The sequence below is a fragment of the Pantherophis guttatus genome, chromosome 1 (genome assembly GCF_059756535.1).
Source record: "Pantherophis guttatus breed Tessera chromosome 1, ASM5975653v1, whole genome shotgun sequence".
Classification (NCBI taxonomy): domain Eukaryota; kingdom Metazoa; phylum Chordata; class Lepidosauria; order Squamata; family Colubridae; genus Pantherophis; species Pantherophis guttatus.
In genome coordinates, this window is record NC_142063.1 from 271,768,697 (window position 1) to 271,783,401 (window position 14,705).

The following is a 14,705-nucleotide window of genomic DNA, read 5'->3' on the forward strand; positions in this document are numbered from 1 at the left end:
ACTGGGAATATTTCTTCCTCTAGCTAATTAAGTTTTACTTGCTATTGTTTTTCACCCAGTTCATGTAGCCTTTTCAGGCCTTCTTTAAAAGCCTCAAGGTTAAAGCAAGGAGATTCCCTCTATCAGTTTGTTCTAATTAGCTTGCTGCGAACATCCTAAACAGTGGGATTATTGGGCATTTATTTATTAGATTTCTTATCAGCCATAATTCTAAGACTCCCAATGGTTTGCAGTAATAAGTCATAGGAAATAAATCATCCACAGTAAAAAAATATATATAAAATTGCATAATTACAATGTCAGAGAGGCCAAGGACTGTAATGTATTCATTCATCTGTCCTAGGTAATGTGCATTACCAAAAGCACTCCAGAACAGCTTAATTTTAAGTAGTTTTGAGAAGGTCAAAATAATTTTTTAAAAAAATTTGATTTATATGCCGCCCTTCTCCGGAGACTCAGGGCGGCTTACAATGCGTTAAGCAATAGCCTTCATTCTTTTGTATATTTTATACAAAGTCAGCTTATTGCCCCCACAAACTGGGTCCTCATTTCACCTACCTTAGAAAGGATGGAAGGCTGAGTCAACTTTGAGCCTTGGAGAGATTCGAACCAGCAGAAATTGCAGGCAGCTGTGTTAATAACAGGGTGCACTAAACCACTGTACTATCAAGGCTCTGTGTATATCCGGTGTATAAGATGCACCCAAATTTTCACCCTCTTTTTTTGGGGGGGGGGAGTGTGTCTTATACTCTGAAAAATACGGTACATCCTGCCATGATATCTGTAACACCATCAAATGTTCACATCTGCCTGTCCGAGGTTCTTGGGACTAACTTGATAGTCAGACAAAAATGCCAAATCCAGTCTGAACATCTAGCTGACTGTGCAACGAACAATAAAAAAATTGCAAAGTTGTTGTCATAGTGGCATATATCTATCCCAGAGAAGGAAACACTGTATCAAAAATATGGAGTGGGAAGGGGGGGGGACAATATTAAAGAAACAATATGCCAGCCTAGCATTATATAAGTACGTAAGGCAGCACTGACTTTGTTCATTTAACTAACTTTATGGAAGTGAAGGTCTAACATTTGTGGTAGAAATAGAATTTATAACTATCTCTTTGGGGAAACCTTTAAAAATATATCACCTAAAATGGGAAATCTCTTACTATACTTGTTTGTCTTATTTAATCAGGGAAATCCTGCCAATGAAATATCTAGCTTGTACATTTTTACCACCGTGAAACATTTTGCACTATTAGAGAAGTATTTATAGCTACCAGTAAATGAACCGCCACGAAAGATTTCATCTCATGTGTTTTCCCCTCAAAGATTTTTATGTTCCTGTTCTCTAAAAGAAAATATATTGCTCTCAGGCTCACCTTATTATTAGTTAATCTATCAAGGAATTCAGAACAGTTAAAACACCTGTAATTCCACAGTAAATGAAATAAAATAACCAGAAGCATAGTTTTTTTCTCCATCATCTTTGGTGGTAAAAGTATTTGGTTTTCAAAAGAGCAGCTAGACAGTCCAGGTGAAAAAAAGTATTTCAGCAAAAGACACCTTTTATGTCAGAAAATGATGATTTTTGGAATGAAAGGGAGGGTGATAGTCAAAGAGATAACAGAAATATTTGGATGCACAGAATATCTCACTTCTCCCCCCACTTCTCTCTCTCTCCCTGCTCTCTCCCTCTCTCTCCCCGCCCCTCTCCCTCACATCCCTCTCTCATACATACAATATACACATTCAGTTTCCAGTTAAAAAGTTCACAAGCTGTAAGGATGACAATATTTTAGTCTAAATTACTGGTAGTCAGTGTACTAATATATGGGTTTGAGGAATCAAATGTTGGAATTAATATAAAACCAGCTCCATATTTTTTTCTTCTTTTTGGTATCCAGAACAAAATATTTAGGCTTCCATTTCACCCAGATTCTAGAGTGGGTTGGGGCACATCAAGTAAATACAGCAAACCAAAAAACTTGTGTTTAATGCAACCTGATTTATTGCTCTACTGCCTGTTGTGTTCAGAATGCAAGGGGTAGGAGCACAGAAAGTATCTCCCGCCCAGGGGTGAAATCCAGCAGGTTTTGACAGGTTCTGGAGAACTAGTAGCGGAAATTTTGAGCAGTCCAGAGAACCAGCAAATACCATCTCTGGCTGGACCCAGAGTGGGGTGGGAATGAAGATTTTGCAGTATCCTTCCCCTGCCACACCCACCAAGCCACGCCCACAGAACCCGTAGTAAAAAAAAATGGATTTCACCACTGCCCCCGCCCTTTAGCGCATGGAATAAAGAAATGTATTTTTATCTGATAAGAAAATAAGATTCCTTTGGTTGCTGGATTCAACCAAAGACCTTCCAAAACCAGTATTTTCTTCCCAACTTTAGTTCCTGGCTGGCTAACGGAAGCCAACAAAAAGGATATCTAAGCAATTGCTGTTGCCTACAATTGTTTCCCATGATACTTAGAGCCATCTTCAATAAGTGCAGGGTGGATTTTTTAAAAAAATAATAAATTGCTTTAAAAAGACATTCATACAGCACTTGCTCAAAAATTAAATGTGAACACTATTTTCCAGTTCAGTGCTTGATATATGTCCTATCGTTTTTTCTGTAGAAAGCTGTTAGGAAACAGTTCTGGTTCGTTCAATACACTTTGTTTTCTGCCATTTTAACCTTGAGACAACACTTGATAGCTCCTACCTATATACAGGGCTGTCTCCAGATGGTAGTGTAATCAGACACTTGCAGAAATCAGCTTGGAATAGCCTTGCCATTTTTTTTTTAAATTTTACAAAAAGCCACCAAAAAGAGTTAAGGAGGGCAATTAAAAATGTTTTAGAACTTCCCAAAGCCTGCAGTAGGCAGAATTTCTGTCTTTATTTTTACTGTTGCCCTTTATCAATGAAAGGTTCTGGAAATGTCATGCTCATGAAGAGCAGCAGCTCACAATATTGTCAGAGTTGAAACACAGAAGAACTGGCAATGGTGCAAGGCAGGGGTGGGTTCTACTTACCTTTACTACCAGTTTTTAACGGGAGCATGCACACATGCTTCTGCGCATGCACAGATCGTCCATTATGACGTCTGGGTGGGTAGGCGGAGCCTCCCGCCACTTTTACTACTGATTCACAAGAACCAGACAGTACCGGGAGCAACCCACCACTGGCGCAAGGACTTTGGTGAGGTTCAGAAAAGGCTAGAAGCCAAAAGTGGATTGGGAAACAAACTCCAGAGAAACCTTTGTTAAAGAAGATCGTGGCAGTGCAAATTATTTCTATATAGTCTGCAGAAATACAAGTTATTATTAAATGTCAAGGTGACAGGAAACCCAATATATTGATATTATAATTTTGGGAACCAGTATGTGTGTGTGTATGTATGTGTATGTGTGTATATATATACACACACACATGTATGTGTGTATATATGTATATATTAGAACTGAAATTTATATCTACCTATATTTTTTTGAAATTTGTTTGTTAAAATGAGCTGAGAAATATTATGCTGTGCTTAATATTAGATGCATTTGACACCTCTCCTTAAAAAGAGAGTCAGTTGAAGCCCTCCTGCATTTCAGATACATCTTTTGATTAGATACCCACTGAGTTGTAGATGCAGCTATGGCTCCACCAGCCAAATCACCTATGGTGCTTGACTACAAACTAAACAATATAAATGTCACATCTACTTAAATCTGGTAGTGCTAATTAGAAGCCTTATGGTGAAGATGATCTACTTGCATTATTGAGTGTCACAACAGGAGTTCTTCTTCTTCTGAGGCTTTCAGAAATCAGTCCGGTGCCACAGACGATTGCAATACTGAAGCATTATGCAACCAAGACAATTGTTTCAAGTAATATTGTAGCCATGTAAAAGTCTCTATCGCTCAAGTCTCCAGGCTTCCAATCTGCAAAACAGATTACCACAGCATGTCATTGTGACAACAAAGTGGCCCAAATCTCTGTCTCTTTATTTCTAAACTGGCAGAAGAATCAAATAAAGACATTCTGGAGGAAACTTCTGAGAAACAATTTAGATCAAGGACAGTATATGCTCTAGGTTGTCTCCTCTTCCTGAAGGACAAGTGTCCCAATCTACATGCTTCAGTTCATTTAAATAAGAAGAAAAGTTTGTAATTGCATGTTAGGAACATTAAAGAATGAGCCTAGCAAATATCTGACAGTTGAAAATAAAGCAAATTGATGTTCATTAAAAAATAAATACAATTAAAATCTCTGTAGTAAAAGATGTAAAAGAAGAAAGAAAAATGAATAATGCCTGTTTGTGACTACTGGCAATTTTCTGAAAAAGATTCCTAGCTCCCTCAGAGAACAAATCCAAGCAGTCCCTGTAGCAAGAATATGAATCATAGAACCTTAAAATTGATCTTTAGAGACCATCTAGTCAAGCTTTCTGCTTAATGCAGTTTTCACTAGAGTGCTTCTGATAGATGGCCATCCATCCTGCTTTTGAAGCTCTCTAGCAAAGAACTAATCACTTCATGTGACAGCCTGCTCCTCTGGCTGGCAGCTCATATAAGCAGGAAGTTACTCTTGAGGTCTAGCTTGAATCTGTTTACTTGTAGTTTAAATCATTGGTTCTGGTCTTGCCCTCTGGTAGTTTCACTCTCTCTTCTCTGTGACAGCCCTTCAGATATTTGATGAACACTATTGTATCTCCCATCAGTCATTTTTTCTATAGGCTAAACATACTCATATCATATAAACATTCTTCAACTAATCCTCCTAAGTCTTCGCTTCCAGACTCCAGACTTTTCACCATCTTGTTAATACTCCTCTGGACTTTCTTTAGCTTGTCATTGTATTTAAAAAAAAAAAATCTGTGATATTACGAAATGGACATGCTATTCCAAATGTGGTCTGATTGGAGCAGAAGAGAATAGGACAATTATTTTCCAAGATGTGGTTTCTATGCTCCCATTAAAAATAGTGTTTGCATTTTCATTCCTGGCTTGTGTTTAATTTGTAATCACCAAGAACAACCAGATTCCCTTTATTTATGTACTTCTGCAAGCCAAATATCTCTAATCTTATACTCGTGCATTATATATTTTCTTCTTCAGATGCATAACTTTATCTTGCTCCCTGTTCATTTCCACCCTACTCATTTCACCCCTCTACTCAACCTCTGTCTCTTTCACTGAAGCCATCCAGTTTTGCATCATCTGCAAATGTTATTTTATCTGATAATCAAAGTCCAGGGAAGAGCCCTGTATCATTCCACTCAAAACTTCTCTCCAAGCTGAAATGGAGTCCATCTAACAGTACTATTCCCTGGCCCATAATTTATTATTTCACTAAGGAGAATATAATGAGATTGAAGCTCTTGTTAAGATCCAGGAACATCTATGGCATTCCCTTGATTTAAGCTAGTAAATCTATGAAAGAAAGAGATAAAGTTAGTCTGACATGATTTCAATAAACCCAGGCTGGCTCCAGTTAATTTGAGCATACTTAATCAAAAGCTAACAAAAGCTTCTTGATAACCTGTTCACATGCCTTGCCCAGGATAGATATCAAGTTGACAGCTTTGTAGTTTCCTGAGTTCTCTTCCATTCCTGTCTGAAAATGGGAGTGACATTTACTTTTTCTAATATTCTGTTACCTCATCAATCCTCCAGAGGTTTTCAAACATTACTAAGAGCAGTTCTACAATCATCTTTGTTGATTCCGCCATCATATTTACAAACCAAATGAATATAAGTCTGACTACTGGTGCTTTAGTTTATGTACACTAATTATTACAAAATGGAGGAAACTAAGTCCACCCAAAAGCTATCATGATGCTTTCTTTTAAAAAACACCAATCTACTCAGCATTTTAAAAATGTTTTCATGGTCAGGAAGGATTGCCCTCACTCAGATAAGACTTTGTCCTCAATTATAATGCCCTTTGGCAAACTCAGCCAATATAAGAATTGTTACATAATATAAAGGAAGAAATATAAATTATATAATTGAATGTAGTACACTCAGTTTTATAGCTACTAAGATTGTTGGCCTTGCAGGTAAAAAGATAGCCTGGGAAATGATTTAAGCCTGGGAACCCAGCCCTTTGTCAGTCAACAGGAGTGCTGATTTACCACCAGTTTATCCAATACTTAGGAGCCAAAGGCTGGACAGAACAAGGAATCAATCAATCAATCAATCAATGATTGATTGAACAATCAATCACCAGCCATCAACACACTAATCAACCAATAGGAAGCCACCATATAAATATGACTCCTAGAATATCCCAAAGCACATGTATTCTAGTAGGGCGAAGCTCCCTAAAGATGGGCTCCAGCATGAGTCCAAAAGCTTTTGTTGTTGTTGTTAGTTGCGAAGTTGTGTCTAACCATCGCGACCCCAAAGACAATGTTCCTCCAGGCCTTCCTGTCCTCTACCATCCTCTGGAGTCCATTTAAGCTCACGCCTACTGCTTCAGTGACTCCATTCAGCTACCTCATTCTCTGTCGTCCCTTTCTTCTTTTGCCCTCAATCTTTCCCAGCATTAGGCTCTTCTCCAGTGAGTCCTTCCTTCTCATTAAGTGGCCAAAGTATTTGAGTTTCATCTTCAGGATCTTGCCTTCTAAAGAGCAGTCAGGGTTGATCTCCTCTAGGACTGACTTGTTTGTTCGCCTTGCAGTCCAAGGGACTCGCAGGAGTCTTCTCCAGCACCATAGTTCAAAGGCCTCAATTCTTTGGCACTCAGCCTTTCTTATGGCCAACTTTCACAGCCATACATTGCAACTTGGAAAACCATAGCCTTGACTATACACACTTTTGTTGGCAGGGTGATATCTCTGCTTTTTAGTATGCTGATTAGATTTGCCATAGCTTTCCTCCCCGGGAGCAAGCATCTTTTAATTTCTTGGCTGCAGTCCCCATCTGCGGTGATATTGTAGCCCAGAAAAATAAAATCTGTCACTACCTCCATTTCTTCCCCATCTGTTTGCCAGGATCCAAAAGCTTAGAAGAGTAACACTCTGGTCCCAGGGACCAAGCCAGATTGGATTTTGCAGAAATATAAGTGCCTAAACAAAACTGCCCCCCCCCCAAAAAAAAATCATGGAAGGCTCCACAAACATCCAATTCCAGGACAGAGAACAAAGTCAGGGTTTAGACACAGGTGGCAGGTGGCAACCATACTTATCTCTGAAGAATACTCTTTCAGAGGGCAGGCAGAGAAGGCATACTTCTTCAATTCCACAAAATGACATTTAACTGATGAGACATCTACCTACTCTGCTGGGTGGGAAGAAACTTCTGGACCTAGGCATTCCCTCAAGTAACTAAATTCTGTTTGCTTGTTTTGGTTCTATGAAGAAATTTTTGAATTCGGGAACATTTTTATAAAAGAAACAAACTACACTGAATCCTCACATACCAGCCCTAGATATAAGTCATGTGGGCATGGTTTACAATATGTTATATTTAAAAATCCCTTGGTAATTTTCTTTTGGATACTTATTAGGATTACTTTGGCCCTCAGTTCTGCTCCATCAATGGTGAAGTTATAATATTATGGCCCAAAGGTGCTTTTTCAAGAGGCAATTGGACTTTCTGCTTTTTCTTTGAAGATGTTTCACTTCTCATCCAAGAAGCTTCTTCAGCTCTCATCCAAGAAGTTTCTTCTCTCATCTAAGAAACTGAAGATGCTTCTTGGATGAGAAGCAAAATGTCTTGAAAGAAAAAACAGAAAGTCCAGTTGCCTCTTGAAAAAGCACCTTTGGGACAACCACAACTTGGATGTCTGAGAATCTCTATAGACATTTATAATATTATGAGTCTGCTTCTCTTTACTATATTTGAGCATCTGCTCTAATCCCTCTGGTGTTCTACCTTTAATTTCTTCTCTGCAGCAATTTTATTGAAATTATCTGTGAGTTATTTACTATTTTAAATCACTACTTCCTTCTTCCACCCTCCATTTTCCTTTTTTTTTTTTTTTTTTTGCCCTCTACAGATTTTTCATGAATGTGCTGGTGCTGAATTGTGCTCTCAAATTGCAAAAATCTCTTCTATAGGACTTCCTTCGGAAGATAAGGTACGTAATGAGTATATAATGAGCAAGAATATTTTCCAATTCCACATTGTCAATTCTAGCATTAATTACTTCTATGCAAACAACAACTGTTATATACTGCTATATCAGCAAACCTGCAAGCTATGAGGTAATAAGATGGATTGAGTTGACTAAAAAAAAATCACTATTGAAAAACAAATTGTTGGGTTGACAAGAACTAAGACTAACAGATGAGAATATCTGAAAAAATAAGCAATGTGTTTAAATATTGTAAGATTTGGTAGGTTTTAATCAGCCACGTTACTTAATTTTAATTCCTTAATTGAAGAATTAAAGTAGTTTTTCCCCTTAATTGTGCTCAGTTCCATATAATCATGACAAAATGTTACTTAAAATGCACTGAAAAATGCATACACCAAGCAAAAGTATGTCAAAAATCCCAGTAATAATAATTGAATATTTTACTGTTTCTTAATGATTTGCTGAAGAATTTGGACAGAAGCATTTTTGAGTATATGTCAATATGGATTTTGGCCAGACTAACATTTGTAAATACGAAGGGTGGGTCAGCTCTGTATGGTAACACAAACTCTATTGCTTATGACTTTGTGTGATTTTGCAACACAAATGCAAAATGTTTGAGTGTGTTCTGTGACACCATAATATCCATTTTGTCCTTTAAGCATAACCATGGTTAGGAGCAAATACCTACATGCATTTCCTTACTCAGAGAATCCAAAAGCGAAGCATTTTACTGTTGTCCAATTCCAGAGGATCTTAAACTTTGTTGATAACACAAAAATGTTCAAGCCATTTGCTCTGTTTTATCTCATATACTTTAGGCTCTATTTTTGGATTGGGAAATGTGTTTTCAGGTGGAGGCATTCCAATTCTTCACCCTAACAATTGTGTTTATAAAAGTCCCTAGGAAAAATAAAATAATTGAAAGCTTTGTTTGGGGCAGGGGTGGGTACTACTTACCTTTACTACCAGTTTGCATTGTGCGCGCATGCGCAGATCACCTATGATGACAGGTCAGTGGGCGAAGCCTCCCACCGGTTTTATGACCGGTTCTTGCAAACCAGTCCGAACCGGGGGCAACCCACCACTGGTTTGAGGGCTGCCTTACTGGCAACAGAAATTTTACTTTTAGCTGCTATTTTACAGCTTTTCTGCCAAGGATGATTAGGCAATAAGAACATTCTCTTTAATTCAAAGTTTGGAGCCTTTAAGCAGGAATGACTAGAAACATAGGCAGAGCAAAGGAAGCTCTACTTAGTCTACAACAAGGGATAGCAGGGCTGAAACTAAGCTCAGATCTTCATAAAACTAGACTCTTAGGGTCATTTTATACCTCCTTTCTCAAAGGTGTAAGCTCCCTTGATTTAAATAGTGCTTCTGCCCAGAAAGACTGCAGAAGTTAGTCTAGTTGAGTACAGTGAGACTAAGTTAACTTATCCAAGAGCTAAAGCATTGTTTTCCTTTAATGGACTGTATGTCCCAAAGGTGTTTTTTCAGGAGGCAACTGGAAAAAGCACCTTTGGGACAATCATGACCTGAATGACTGAGAACCTCTACAGACTAATGACCGTATGTTTTCAACTTGGGGGAATAATAGACCAACTGATGGGTTAAAACAAGCTGTAAGTAGGGCTAAAGTCCTTAATAGGTGGCATTACTCATTCTTGTTCTTTTTTTTCCTTTTTGTCTTTATTTGTGTCACTCTCTCCTTCTCTTCTTCTCTTCATATATCTGGTTTTCTTTACACACCACAGGCTGCCCAACATAAAAAGGCTATTATCCAAAGCGCAGTATATGCTCCTTTAACAACTACACAGCCTTCTCTCTTGCTGCAAGGGCTAGAAGGGGTTTTTTAAGCCCCTTCTAACACTACAATGCTGTGAGCTGATTTCTTGCATAGGAAAATGAAAAATTGGTTCAAGTGGAAGTTGTGTTCTTAGAATCATGGATTATCCATATTTTAAACCAAGACAGCCTTTTCCTTCCTTCCTTCCTTCCTTCCTTCCTTCCTTCCTTCCTTCCTTCCTTCCTTCCTTCCTTCCTTCCTTCCTTCCTTTCCTTTTATCTGTCCAATGGATATGGCTGAATGATTCTGGGCAGCAAACAGAATTAAAATAAAATATAAACAATTACAAATTTTACAAGAGTTAAATATTGCTTAGCACATTGTAAGCCACCCTGAGTCTCCGGAGAAGGGCGGCATATAAATCAAATTTTTAAAAAAAATGCAAAGCAGCTAAGAAACAGCAGATCTGAATCACTAAATCAGTATCCAATTAATTTTGGTCCTCCTACCTCACTTTTGTCTGTACATTCTGTCAACAGCTCTTTAGTGCTTAGAGGTACTGTAGGAGAGCCTGTCAGCCTCCAAACATTCCAGAAAGTTCACATGGCACCTACAGCATACACTTATAAAGTGGCAGGAGTAGAATGTTAGGATCCTTTCATAGGATGCTTAAAATTAATTTGGATTGTTAGCCCACTTCATACAGTATTATCTATTCCAGTGGTCGAAGGCTGTACAAACATTCATTTCCCACTGACTGCTATTTTATCCTCCATCTAGAAAGTTAAATGGGTGATAGGAAGCCAACAATTAGATAAGATAACATAACATATGGCACAAAATTAAGTCTGCATGCACCGAAGCATAAACACTGTAAAGCTCCCCAAAGAAATCAATGTTGAATGTTCAACAAAACAAATAGTCATGGATGGAATAAGATCAGAAGAAAAGCAACATTCTGTACACGTAAAGACTAAAAATATTGCTGGTGAATTTTGTATTAAATTTGTAACTCTATTTTGAAATATCTGTTAGAGATGCTTTGAATTGTACTTAATTTCGGTACCTGATTGGTGCAAGTTGATGAAATATAATAACTTGTAATTGTTTCAGTAAACTTGTTAAGTCTTTGGCCAGGGTAAATATTGCAGCTAGCTAAATCATTATATTGCACAAACGCTACATAGATTACACATAGATAGAACCCTTGAAGTTGATTAGGAAAAACAGGAGGTTAAGAGCTGGAAGTCCATAATTAAAACAGTCTATTAGTCCTTCTTTCAATGATTTTTTTTTTTAAATTATTCCCTAGTGATGTAGTGTAAGTTTTTACAACACATCCTTTCTTTTCTGTATAATTTTTTTTGTGTTAATTTATTTATTTATGATCACCTCATCAACTCAAGAAGTGCTCCTGCCTGTAAAACTATAAAAATAAACCCTCTACCGTAGTTACCTACACTTATTGTGGTGAAAAACACAAGATATATTTAAAATAAAAGAGGCAGACTCCTCAGCCATTTTCTGCCTAAAAATGATAAGCATAGCTTTTCCTGTATTCTTTTAATTTCTACAGAAATTATATCATGAAAGAGGCTGAAAGTGGAAGAAAAAACAATGTCCATTTCACACAGAGGAATGCATTTCTAGAAAAAGAATAGACCACTACTATTAAATTTAACAAGTTTTGTTTAATTTGTGCTATATTTACATACAAATGAAACACATTAAATTTGGTTGTTGCCTGGGCCCACCAACTTATTCCTGGCCTCTTTCATTTTTAAAAGGCAGTCAGTAAAAAAAAAAAAAATTAACACTTGATCAAAACCATGATTGCATTTATTCAAGCAACTTTTCCTCAACATAGAGAATATGAAGATAAATAAATCTCCAGCATCTTGATCTTGAATGGTCAAATTTCAAGCACACCTGAAAAAAAAAATCTGGAAGGTTTCATCCGTTTTTAATTCATACCATAAATTTAAGCAGAATTGATTTGAAAATAATATAATTAACATGGATTTCTAAAAAAAAAAAAAAACCAACAACAACAACAACATTTGGATGTAAAAGTTTTGTGAAGTTCCTGAGAATTCCTTATTGCAGACAGATTTTCCTCAAATGACAATTCACAAACATTTATGGATTAAAGGATATGACAGTAAAATTGACATGGAAAATAGTTTATATGTCTGGGCAAAATATGCCCTAAAGAATTGCTAGAACATTCTTTGCCCTACAACAAAGGACTGACATCTTTATCTGCAGCACTCATTGATATGTTGAGAGGGACAATTTCCAGTTCAGTGGTTTTTTGTAATATTTTATAAGAAATGCTGGTGTTGTGTGATGGTTAACAGTCATATTGAGTTATCTGGAAGGAGAACAAGAGAGGTTTTTTTACAGTAGTTGATTGAATTATGCACTGAAAATGTAATCTGCTGAATATATGCATTAGCTAAATAATAAGCAGATATAGGTTTTTGGTTCAAAAGGTATTCTGACTTGCAAGATATTTAAATATGTTCTGGGTGGTACTCTGGAGATTGAAAATGCTACTGCATAAAATTGCCAATTTTGTACTTTCTTGCAAACTCAGGGCCAATCAATGTGAGCGCCCATAATCAGATTAGGTTGCCAGATCTTTCAGAGAATGCAGAGAAAATGGTTTATTGCACTGAATAAATGTGTTGAGCAGTGAATTTGTATTCATCTTTTCCAACAGCACAATCTGCAACAATGCTACTATGTTCAAACCAATCTATGAGTGCTTTTGATAAATAATGGGTACCACCTATTGTGGGCAGCATCTCCAGATTAAGCTCTATGGAAAGAAATAAGAGATATGAAGGATATATCTGTCTGGGGTTGTAATTCCCATTAATTTCAGTGGAGACTGCAAGGGAGATATCTTTGCCTGTTTCATCCTTTAAAGAATTATGGAAAGTGATAATTCTGAAAAGGAAACACTTCTACTATCTGCTCAAGATAGGAACACTGGCCAAATTTCAGTAGCAAGGAAATGCAGAACAACGTTTTCTACTCTGAATTTGGAGAGAGCTCTATTGTCTAAATAATGAGGCCTGCCACATTGCTCTTTTTACCATTTGCTAATCGTTCCTAACATTTCCCCCATATTTTCCATCTGCAGGTCTCAATACGTTTGGCATAGTGTTATATATATATAAGTCTCTCTGCAAGACTGGATAAACTTTTTTCCCCCAGAACTTCCAATGCTCTATGAATTAATAAACAATCATTTCGCCTTTCTCCACAGGCAGAAACAAATCATCTAGCATCACCATCTACACATACAACACAGAATCCATCATTTATGCACATGCACTTGAGTATATTTCTCTGGTGGCTTCCAAAACATTTCTCCCAGTAGTACACTAATGTAATGGTTGCAAGCAATGATTCATTTTTTAAAACAAATTCATTTTAACAAATGCAGTGGGAAGCCTCTAAAGCCTTCTGTGCGCTATGGTATCAGATTAGCATTGCAGCGTGAACTCTGTGAAAGCAGCATTCTAATCAGGCCCACGAAGCATGTTATCCTCAGGCTGCATGACAGCAAACCTTGGGAGAGCAGTATTTCATCATATTGGGATACCAGGGCTTCTTTTCCTAGCTGGACTGAATGAAATATTTCAGGGAGGTGGGACAGCATGGTAGGCAGTTCCTCCTAAGAGAAAACAGATCCCCATAAACACATAAAGAACTCACTAGCACACAAGTTTCTTCTATCTCCAAAGCAAAGGAAAGAAGTACAAGGTTTGGGGTTTTTCTTCTGAGAGTGTAGATGAATTAGAGTTTTGGTTATTCTACCTCACAGCATTAGCATGCAGACAACATCATGTGACTAGCAAGAACCTATGAGGCAGGGGAAAATCAGCATTTTCAATATTCAATGGTTAATTCATCAAATTGTTTCAGAATGCAACAGAAGTACTTTAGCCTAGAATACTGTGAGTTCATTATCATTTACTGCTTTTAGTTCAGCATCCCATTACCTTCCTATAGTACAGAATATCAATAATTTAGTTGTTTTGACTTTCAACTTTTCAGCTTAAGTCAATTATTGGCTTCCAGCAGTTTTGACTTTCAACATTTGGTCACTTTTTACAATTAGGCTATGTGTAAATAACTATTGGGATGAAATCAAAGTAAATTTGAGTTGCATATCAGTTGTATAGGCCTACTACAGACCATACCTGTGCTATCACACTTAAATCTATCACCTTCAAATAGTCACCACATTTCCTGGTGGTGAAGCAGGTATTTGTTTTTGGAATATCATTTGCCTAAGAACACACACATTTTAAGAGGCCAATTGGAGGAAGAGGTGTCAGTAATACTTGAGAAATTGATAACTTTTCAGTTAAATATTTTTCAAAATTCCACGTGATATGACAATGGAATTTTAAGAAAATTTGTGGACACTTGCATGATGAACATTATATTCCATAATTGTTTCTAAAACTATTACCTGCCAACCTGTTGCTTTTCAGAATTATAATGGAATTCTAGAATTCTCAGGCAGCAAGCAAGGTCCCCTGAATTCAATAGACTGTTTTCCTGACCAAATTATTTGTCTTTTTCTTCTCAGAGGCTTTTGAAGAGGAACCCCTGACTTCATAATTACTGCAGCATTTTGCAATGTACAATTTGCCTTAGGGATGAATCCCATTCAGTCAATGAAGATCTTTAAGTAGACTTCAGTGGAGTCTCTTAGTTGGCAAGTCATTTAATTAACACTTGTAATGTGAGACTAAAACTGGGAAAAAAAGTGTCTATTTGGAGACGTTAAAAAAAATATTTTAAGAAAATAGCAAACATGTCTAATG